This window comes from Diachasma alloeum, unplaced genomic scaffold (assembly GCF_001412515.2).
Source record: "Diachasma alloeum isolate Michigan unplaced genomic scaffold, Dall2.0 Dall_scaffold_00424, whole genome shotgun sequence".
NCBI classification, from domain to species: domain Eukaryota; kingdom Metazoa; phylum Arthropoda; class Insecta; order Hymenoptera; family Braconidae; genus Diachasma; species Diachasma alloeum.
The window spans coordinates 449,291-459,660 of NW_021680563.1; positions in this window are offsets into that span (position 1 = coordinate 449,291).

Here is a 10,370-nt window from a genome sequence, read left to right on the forward strand (position 1 = left end):
GGTATATATGAGTTTTGCTGAATCCCCAAATTTAGACTTAACATAGTTCTGATAANTATACTCATTATTCTCTTTATAGTCAGATGTATTGAACATGTGTATGTCTAGGTTTATAGTCACATAGATATTTGGTACCTGAAACAGATAGAGTAAGCTATCTCTATCGGTATATATGAGTTTTGCTGAATCCCCAAATTTAGACTTAACATAGTTCTGATAAAAGTAATATATAATCGTTTTTGATAAATCGAGCATCATAAATCCAATATGGATAGGTTTCTTGAAATTCACGAATGTTCCATGCATTCATTATCATCAAACACCATACAGCTATGGAAATTGGGTTTCGCTATCAACGGTTTTGTTTCATATCGACCAATCCAATGTGTGAAGAGCTTAATATCTTCCTGTTTTCTAGCATTTTCCATAGTTTTTCCGAATACAGCATTATTCATCGAATTGTCAAAGTTCTTTTCGAATTCATTTTTTGACTGTTGTCTTTTCATAGTATTCAGATCAATGTAAGATTCCAACCAGGGCTTCTGATTGAATTTCAAAACACGATGAATATGCTTTAGTTTTATACCGAGAGCTGTGTATTGCTTCAAGTTTACGTAATATATCACATACTTTTCTTTCGGGAAGAGAGTGATCGCTAATTTAGTATGTTTGCTCTCTGGCGGGATGAAATATTCGGGACGGAGCGGAAAATCTTTATATAGTTCATGCAATTCTTGACGACATTCCAAATGGACTTCAAGGATATGTCCGACTGGAGAATCATCTGCAGTATTTAAAATGTCTACAGAACCAGTTGCAACCCATTCAAATGAATTACATGGCAAACTGATACTCATAGCGGCCCCATATAAATTGTCCACATCATAATACATCAAATATGATGTTTCTGACGAGGGATCATATAATTTCTCAACCATAAATGGATTATTTGCATGGGCATATCTGTTTGAACATTGTGATATTCCACCTTTAATACCTTTTTCAATTAATGATATCATTTCTGGATCTGTAAAAAGCTCTAAATTCACCTCTGTATATTTCAGCATAACATCAAAGGCTAATCTGTGTGTTGTATAATAATGCAAAGGGTCTAATTCATAAGTGGAAAGGCAATTCCGATGGAAAATTTGAAAAGTCCCAACTAACAATAAGAGATCAGTTTGTAGGTAAAGATCTGAATAGTCCCTCAATGTTTTGATATTGAATTCATTTCAAACATTAAAAGCATGTTGATCATCTTCATCAGATATCTGCTCATCAGTCAATTTAGAGTGAAACCTTTTTTTTCCAGGCAATTCGGTTTCATCCAATTTACCCCAATGATCCACATGTGGATGTCCGCATGAAAAGGGACCACTTTGTCGATATAATGTTATGTATACTCTGATAATATTGACAACATTTCGCACATTTTCAGTTCAAAATGATAGAAATTGCGGGGGAAAATCACAATATTTAATCAGGCTTAGATGTCTCGATACAATAAAAACAAAGTAATTTCTTGAAAACCCCCTTTGGTTATTTCGATCGATCAATGATCATGAGACTTCAATAGTTACTAAATCTACAATTGTCAAAGGAATAAAGGGTTCTGATAGAAAATAAGAAAGTGAAATACTCAGTCAATTTAGTTAACGGAGATTCCGATAGTTAAATTGAAACATCTAACCATCCAAAACGTCAGAAACAAATAATGTCAGAGAGAAAAATGAAATTCAGAATCAACATATGGTCAATAATAATCATGTAGATTGAACGACACTGAACGATCTAAACCCAAGAATTCGTCCCCGTGACAAGTAACGCTGGCTGTCCGAGACAAACACGAAAACTCAGAACAACGAGCCAGCGAAACGAAGCAAGGTCACGAGACACAAAAGAAACCTACGTTCAATGTCTTTCACTGAATACCAACCGACAGCGAGAGTGTTCGTCTAACACAAATTCACTCAACCGCAACACTAATTAGTTTTTCAATTATCATTTGAAAAAAAAATATTCATAAAATAATTGTCACTCACAACACGAAACACGAGAGCCCGAAACTCTGCAAAATAAATCAAAGTCGCGAGACAACCGAAGTCGAATGATCAGACACATTAATTCCAAATACGCACGAGAGAGAGAGACAAAAGAGACCAAATAATCGATCACTGATCAGAGCGATTAGGACTCTATTTGGCAATTATTCCGAAACTCTAAAAGTCCTACGGGACAAAGATGCACAAAACATCTATTCAAGAACTCTAAAATTAGCCAGAGTCCTACTCATGATAAATTCACACAGAAGTTTCATACAAAGTTGTAGCCATCCCGCTCACCCAGCCGTCCACCTCGGTGTCTCCGGACAACGTCTCCAAAAACTCCTCAAATCCGAGTCCTCGGGACCTTCCTTCAGACAAATCCACTCGGGGCTTCCTCCACAGGTTTATTTCTCCTTCCAGAATGCCTTCAGGCTCCCTAAAACTCCGACATTAACGTAACAAAAAAAAACAAAAAAACAACTAAGATTGATCCAACACAATGTACGGCGAAACCACCAAACGGGAAGTGAGGTTCGTTTCCCCAGCGATCCCATGCTGGACCGTGAAAACGCGGCAACGACGCTCATTGGCTGCTCGTTCCGTTCACTCCTCCAATCAGTTTCCAAACAACTACAATTTGTCGCTCACATGGCCGAACCAATTCCGTCGGCACATGCGCAGTGACTTCTCCAACGTTATTTATTTCAAAATAACTTATCCCAAGATACCAATTAACTCCGGACGTCCTCTGACATGTTTCCAAATCATTCTCCAGACCATTCTGTCCCCAAAGGACGATTCAACTCAACCTCCTTCTGATTTTGATGAAATCCTCCACTTCCCCTTCCGCATTGAACCAGTCGCACTCCTACGTCACGTTTTCCCTAGAGTCGCCCGGGAGCTGGCGACCTCTGGCAATCCGAAGACCCATGAGGCTCGCATCACGAACTCGAAGTGTCCCGAAGTCTCTCGACGATTCCCGGAGACGTTGCCACCTTAGTCCCACGATGTCGGCGCAAGATTTGATTCAAACAATACAGGAAAATACAAAAAAATAATTGGTTGTCGGTTGGTGACTTCCCGTCTGGTGATTTTTAAATTAGAAACCCACACGCGAAACGGACGAATAAAAAAATACTATTTGTGACGGAAAATAACACGTCACAATATATATCAAATGAGAAAAAAAAATACATACAGGGTGTCCCATTTGAAAGAGTACGGCTTAATATCTCTCCTAGGAAGGGGGGGAGAGCAAAATTGTTCAAATACAAGTTGTAGGGTCCGGAGGGGGAAACTTAGTGCTGATGGAATTCAGGCCCTCATTGCTTATGTTTTTATGCTGCGAATATGAAGTCATTTTTTTTTAAATAGCAACAATATTTTTCACTCCTACAAAAGTTGTTCGTCTCGCCGAGAAAAGTTCAACCATACCATATTTTTCGATGATGTCATCGTTTTCATGTGAATAATCGTACGAAAATCAAATGAAAGGGAAATCTCTTTATTCAGACTATCTTGTTCAGAAACGCTGGAATGTTATTTATTTACTATCTCGTCAATGTACCATGTAAACAAAAGATGACTGAGGTAGGTAAGAGAAGTTGTAAGAGCTAGGTGTTATTCTTCATTTTCCGTCAGTGACAAAATATCCATCATTGAATGTATGCAGTGTCGTTCAAAATAGTTTATTCTGCTAGTGAATCTGTGGATATTTTATTCATATTAGGGGAGTGTCGACAAGTGTATCGAAGGGCCACACGATTGTATGCACAGCGCTTTCCAAATCGACGACGACATCCTTCTGCTGCAGTCATTCACCAAATCGAACGAAATTGTCAGCAGGGAAGAATTGGGCACCAACAACGCCAGCAACTTTTCAGTGTTGACGATTCATGTAGCATTGCTGTTTTAGCAATGATACACATGAACCCTCACATTAGTTTACGGGACATTAAACGTGATTTGGGAGTACCACGGAGCACGGCCCACAGAATCTTGAGATCTGGTCGGTACCATCCTTACCATGTCACGTTGATGCAAGCATTATCTCCCCAAGATGTGGAGAACCTCATCAACCCCTGTCATTGTGCTCTAGGAAGATTGAACGACGATCCAGACAAGCAATCGCGAACCATCCATCTGAAGTTCTCCGTTCTGTTGCTTGAAGGTTCCGACGCCGGCTGGAGTTGTGCCTTGCTGTTAATGGCGATAACGTCGAACATCTTCTGTAATTACTATTCGCAACACCTGTACGAACACACATGTACCGTATATGGAACAGAAGTTGTAAGATAGTCTTAATAAAGCTATTTTCCGTTAATTTGTCATCAAAAAATATGGTATGGTTGAACTTTTCTCGGCGAGACGAACAACTTTTGTAGGGGTGAAAAATATTGTTGTCATTATAAAAAAACTGACTTTATGCTCGTAGCATAGAAACATAAGCAATGGGGGCCTGGATTCCATCAGCACTAACTTTCGCCCTCCGAACCCTACAACTTGTATTTGAATAATTTTGCTGTTCCTCCCTTCTTACAAGAGATATTGAGCCGTACTGTTTCAAATGGGACACCCTGTATACATCATCCACAAAGATTAAAAGGATTGTGCTATGTATTATATACACATATATATCATTTTTTTCTTATCTGATAGGGTCATTAGATATAATTGATGGTCACATTATAAGAGCATGATCCGTCGACATACACTGTGGTCCAGGTTTCTTCATGGCTCTGATTTTCTTCGGTTGTCATGTCTCTGTAACAAGAGATTCACGATGTTATCTCTCATAGAGGGCCATTTTCAGTTAATCTTCTTCACGAGGTTTGAATTCATTTGGGTTCTTGATGGATCGGTGGCCGTCTTCATTTTCAAGGTAGACATTTCCTTTTGAGGTGATGTCCACTATTTCATGCGGGCCCGTATATGTTTTATCTAGTTTTCCAGCTTTGGGTTCTTTTTCAGCATAAACGAATTGGCCTATTTTCAATTTTAGAGCTCTTGCTTTTTGATCATATATTTTCTTGGAATCGAATTTGGCTTTTTGAAGATGTTGGAAGGCGATTTCGTGGATCTTTTTAAGTTCGGTGATCAAATCGACCGTGTAGTCGGAATAAGTCTCGGTTCTTTGGTCTTCTTCGCAGAGGTTTGAGGGTATTCTTGCTGGTTTTCTATAGAGCACCTCGAATGGGGTGAAATTGGTTTCACTATGAATTGTAGTATTATGTGATAACATAGCGAATGGAAGAAGCTCATCCCACTCATTGAACTCGTCTGTGTATGCTTTGAGATATTCGGCAAGGATGTGATGGCTCCTTTCTAAGTCTCCGTTGGATTGTGGTCGCTACCCGGAGGTGGTAACATGGTGAAGCCTCAAGATCTTACTGAACTGGGCGTAGAGTTTGCTGAGAAAGCTTGTAAAGAGATTTTCTCGTTACTGGTTGAAATCCCCTTAAAAAGATACGTGAACTCTAAAATTGAGACATAAAGCGCTATGAAGAGGCGGCTGAAGAAGCCGGGACTAGATGAGAAGAATCACAGACCTATGATAGACTGAAGGCATAGCGGTTATGGGGGAAACCGCGACCCCTGGAGGTCTGAAAGACGTTACTAGACTATCGCTATTTTGGAATTCGCCCAGCATGTGCTAGGGGAAAAGGGGCCGACGTACAGGCTGCCCAACTGGGCGATTCCATAGGCTATGTCAGAGTAGACTAGGGACCAACGGCCAGGTGAGAGGACTGGTGCCCCCGGGATCCCGTCGGGTTGATTGGTGGGGATAGGGTAACGGAATGACCTATCGTCGCTGAGATATCCAGACTAGGGGGAGAAGGCCCTAGTAAGATTCTGAGTTAGTCGGACGCAAGCGGTTGAACCGAGAGGTTGAAAGAATCTCTCGGTATGCTGAATGGAGGAATGGCTGAAGAAGCCATGATAAGGAGTTTCGGACTCCACGTAGCCTCGGTGAATAACTGTTGGCGGCGAGCGTAGGGGGATGCTCCTGCATCCCCCCTAGTAAAAAAGAGTTATTTCGGCACACGAAGTGACGACTTTGTTGTTTCCGGCGTTATCCGGCTCGACGAAACAAATGCCGAGCACATGGGCCCGTGGGCCTGGAGTAGAGATCGTCCTCCTGTCGACCCGACCATGTGCCAACATTCGAGTACCCGGAGACGGTGACGAGCGATAATCGAAGCGGTAACTGGTGGCCGAGAGTGTGGGTGGTCGTGAAGTGGGTAACAGTGTTCCACTTTGGTCGGATCAGCCTCTCGGCGTCCCAGGCTCTGAGGAGTCCCGGCTGATTCGCATTAGACTCTGAAAACTCCCCCGAGTCGAAATCCTCGGGAGGAGAATGAACACTGGCAGAGTCGAAAGACTCTCCAGAAGGTCATGAATTTAATTCATTATGGGAAGTTATACCGTAAGGTATAATACACGGGTTGCAAAGGCTCGTGAGGATGTGGTGGTAATACTCCTGGTGGACCTCGCCCACTCTACCGTATCACCCTGATGTTAGCTAGGCAACCCATTGTCCAGCCAAAAAGTCCTCTGAGTGGACGAGTTTGCCTCAGAGGCCGGTTTTCGTCGAACCTCCCGTGAAGGTTTGGCTGGCGCCCGATTATTGAGCGATATAGAAGGCTTAACAAGTAGTTTGGATTTTTCCTGGGTGAACAACCCGGGAAGATATCCTTACAAGCTTGATCCATTGTCTGATAGGATTATTTATTTATTTTTTATTTCTTTATTGCTTTTCAGGAGTACAAATCGGTACCTCTTTAGTAAGACCAGATTATACAAAACTTTAAACTAAAGTCCAAATGGTTGAGTGTTTGTTCGGTGAAGTACTCTATGTCGCAGTTTATCGAAGAAAATTTGAAGACAGTAAGAGATATCTTTTTATATGCCAAAACGGGATTCTTCGCGCAGTGCTAGACATTTTGAGATAAAATAATTGAAAGATTTTACCAGACGATAAGATTGACAAAATGGAAACTTCATTTAAAGAGAACGCACCGATGTCCGAAAGGATAAGATCAATGTAACAGGATCTATAGGGATTATATTGAGGACAGTCTATGGGGAAATGCATAAGGAATTGCGGATGCATACGATTGCAGGTTAGGCAAACCGTTCTGCCATCAAACCTGGCTGTACTACTACTGTTACTAATTTTGCTTAAATAGCAGTTGGCGAGCCTTAACTGTGCCATAGTACGCTTCACCAGGAGGGAGTGTTTGTTCCAGAGGTAGGGAGGGACCCTATCGTCTAGTGCTCCCGCCAAAGGAAATACACATGCTGTGGAATTCTGCCAAGCTTCTAGATCTTCACTTTTTACCTTTGTTTTGTACGCGTTAAATATCTGAGTTTTTTGCTTTCCCAGATCTAAGGGTCAAAATACCCCAGAGATAGGTTGGATTTAATTCGGAGCGTATTATTTTGAATTGGTCTAACCAATTATATTTAGGATCAATGTGGTCAGAGTCTGATATGTGGATTAAACGATTTAAACAGATTTTAGTGAGATTGGTCGAAGGAGCTTTGAGGGTTTTTACAAACCAGTCCCAAGATTGGCTGTATGCGGAGTATTTTAATTTTGTGAGGTTTAGTTCTAGTCTAAGTGCATGACTGGACGTATTACTGGGTAACCATAGAAGTCTCTTGTAAAAATATAACTGAGCTTTTTCTATAACATCAACATATTGTAGGCCCCACGCCGGAAAGGCATACAGTAGAGTGAATGAAACTAGACTGGTGAATAGCTTGGTATACGTCTGCCAAGCGTCATATTTCGCCCTGGCCAAAGTGGAAAGGGCTGTACCTGAAGCTAGTTTTGCTTTTCGTAAGGCGAACTTAATTGCTATACCGCCCAGCGCGTTGCTTGCAATTTGTACACCTAAGTAATTAAAGGTTTTTACAATAGCAACGTTTTCACCGTTGACTAGAGTTATATCAGGCTTCATATTGTTTGGGCGACCAGCGTCTTTAAAAATAAGAATTTTAGTGTTCGCTAAATTCTCTGTTAAACCATAGTCGTTGCAATAGTTATTGAGGATCATCAGTTTACGTTTCAAGTCCCCATGGCAGTAGGCTAAAATTACCATGTCATCTGCATAGAGGAGCGATAGCCGGTCGTGGGCGCTGTCAATATTAATTCCTCTGGTATTATTTTGACGAAAGTAATCTTCAATATCGGATATAGAGAGTACGAATAAGACGGAGCTCAGCGTCTCACCTTGGAGTATGCCTTTAGTGACTTGAAACTCCCTAGACAGGCCATCGCTACACCTGGAGGGCTGCTTGATCATCAGAGAGCGCAACACTCTGATCGATTTCCCGATACACCCGCCTTGAAGAGTTTGAGCCAAAGTTTGTCATGTGGGACAGAAGCAAATGCACGTTTTAAATCAACAAAAACGCCAAAAATTTCATTATTTTTGTGTCTTAAATTTATCCTAACTGTGGTGTTTGGAACCATAATGCTTTCCAGGCAACCCAACCCCCTTCTGAAACCCATTTGGCCTTCTGGGAGCACGTTGGATTCTTCAGCCCACTTCTCAAGTCTCGATTTTAATATTTGTGTAAATAACTTGGTGATACAAGGAATTACGGCAATTCCCCTATAGTTGTAAGGATCAGAAGGATCACCTTTTTTATAAATTGTGGAGATCAGTACCTTGGCCCAGTCGGCAGGGATTTTTGCGGACATCAGAATCTTATTGAAAGTATCTTCAATTAAATGAACCCATTTACAGGGCACGGCTTTATAAAAAATCGTAAGAAATTTGATCTATCCCAGGAAACTTGCCTGCCTTGGCATCACGAATACACTTTTTCACTTCATCTATACTGATTTTCCTATCTAGAACAGGGTGGAGAACGTCGGTGTATTCAGTGTTCAATGGGACTTTAGTTGGGTAAACTGAGTTGTAGAAGTTATTCCAGGTTTCAGACGTCAGAGGAGGGGTCTATGCGGCGGCAGGACGGTTTTTCTTAAATTCAGCCCAGAAATTCCTCGCGTCTCTGATATTTGCTAGGATATTTTTTGTTTTTGTTTTTAGTGCAAATTTGTTTTTCTTTACTTTATCTTTGAAGGCTTTTTTGGCTTTATGATACTCAGTATTTTTCGTTTCATCTTTGAAATTCACAGATTTACAGATTTTAAAGCATTTATAAGTATCGTTGAGAACAGAGCATGCGGTGTCCTACCATTCCTTGTATCTACGTCTAGGTGTACTTGTATTATGTATTGACTTCGGGCGGGGTATTTTTGCCATATTCGCACTTCGAGCAATATCCGAGATTGATGTTTTAATAAAGTTAGCAAGGCTATTAGGATTTGGAGATGCCAAGTTATATTGAGGCAGGTTTAGCTCATTGAGAGTTCTCGTAAAACTTTTCCTCTCCTCGGGGTTCCATTTATGGGTCCGTTTATTATTCTCATTGCTATTAATATTTACCGGGTGAGGCCTGGGTGAGGTGGACGAAGTAACCAAAAGCTCGACTGTCACTGGGGAGTGATCACAGCCATAGGGCCGCTACAAAACTATACAATTTTTGATTAAATGAGTGAATGCTGCATCAACCCAAAGAAGATCGATCACACTCGTGCCAAATTTGAAGTATGTAGCCCGTGTTGGTCGATCCCCAGCGGTTCTAGCATTCAGAAGTCTTAGACAACATGATGACATGCAGTCAATCAAGAGTTCACCTCGTTCATCGGTCTTAAGTTCGGATAAATCACTCTCCTCCTATAAACGTGTATTGGCAAAAACACCCGCCGATACCCTCTCTAATTCACCTACTTTTGCATTCATACTTGCGCCTAAAATAAACATATCATTCATAAATTTAATTTTTGAGTGGTCAATAGTCGATTGTAACATTTCAATAACAGACGAGGATTGTAGATCTTGCAACCAGTAAATGGTGCCTATTAATAATGAAACAGTTGTTGAAAGTACTCTGATGAAGATCCACCAGGGAGAGATGTCTATAATATCGAATTTGATGTCTTTGTGCACTAGTACAAGAATACCACCACTGCCTCTGTCGGCGTTATGGAATTTCGTGGGTTTAGACCACCCACTTTGGAAACTGCGGAGATGACTGGGGATGTTCTAAGGTTCAAACATTAATATCGTTTCTGTGACCCCAATGATTACCGAGTCGAAGAGCGTTTCGCACTCGGCTAGGTGGCTGTACCCGTTGATGTTCCAGAAGGTGATAAGCTCAGGGTTTAGCCCTGAGGTTGGGAGTTTTTTGGAAGTATTTTGGGTTGAGAACCAAATTGAGAACCAAACCCATTTGACGGGGCACCAG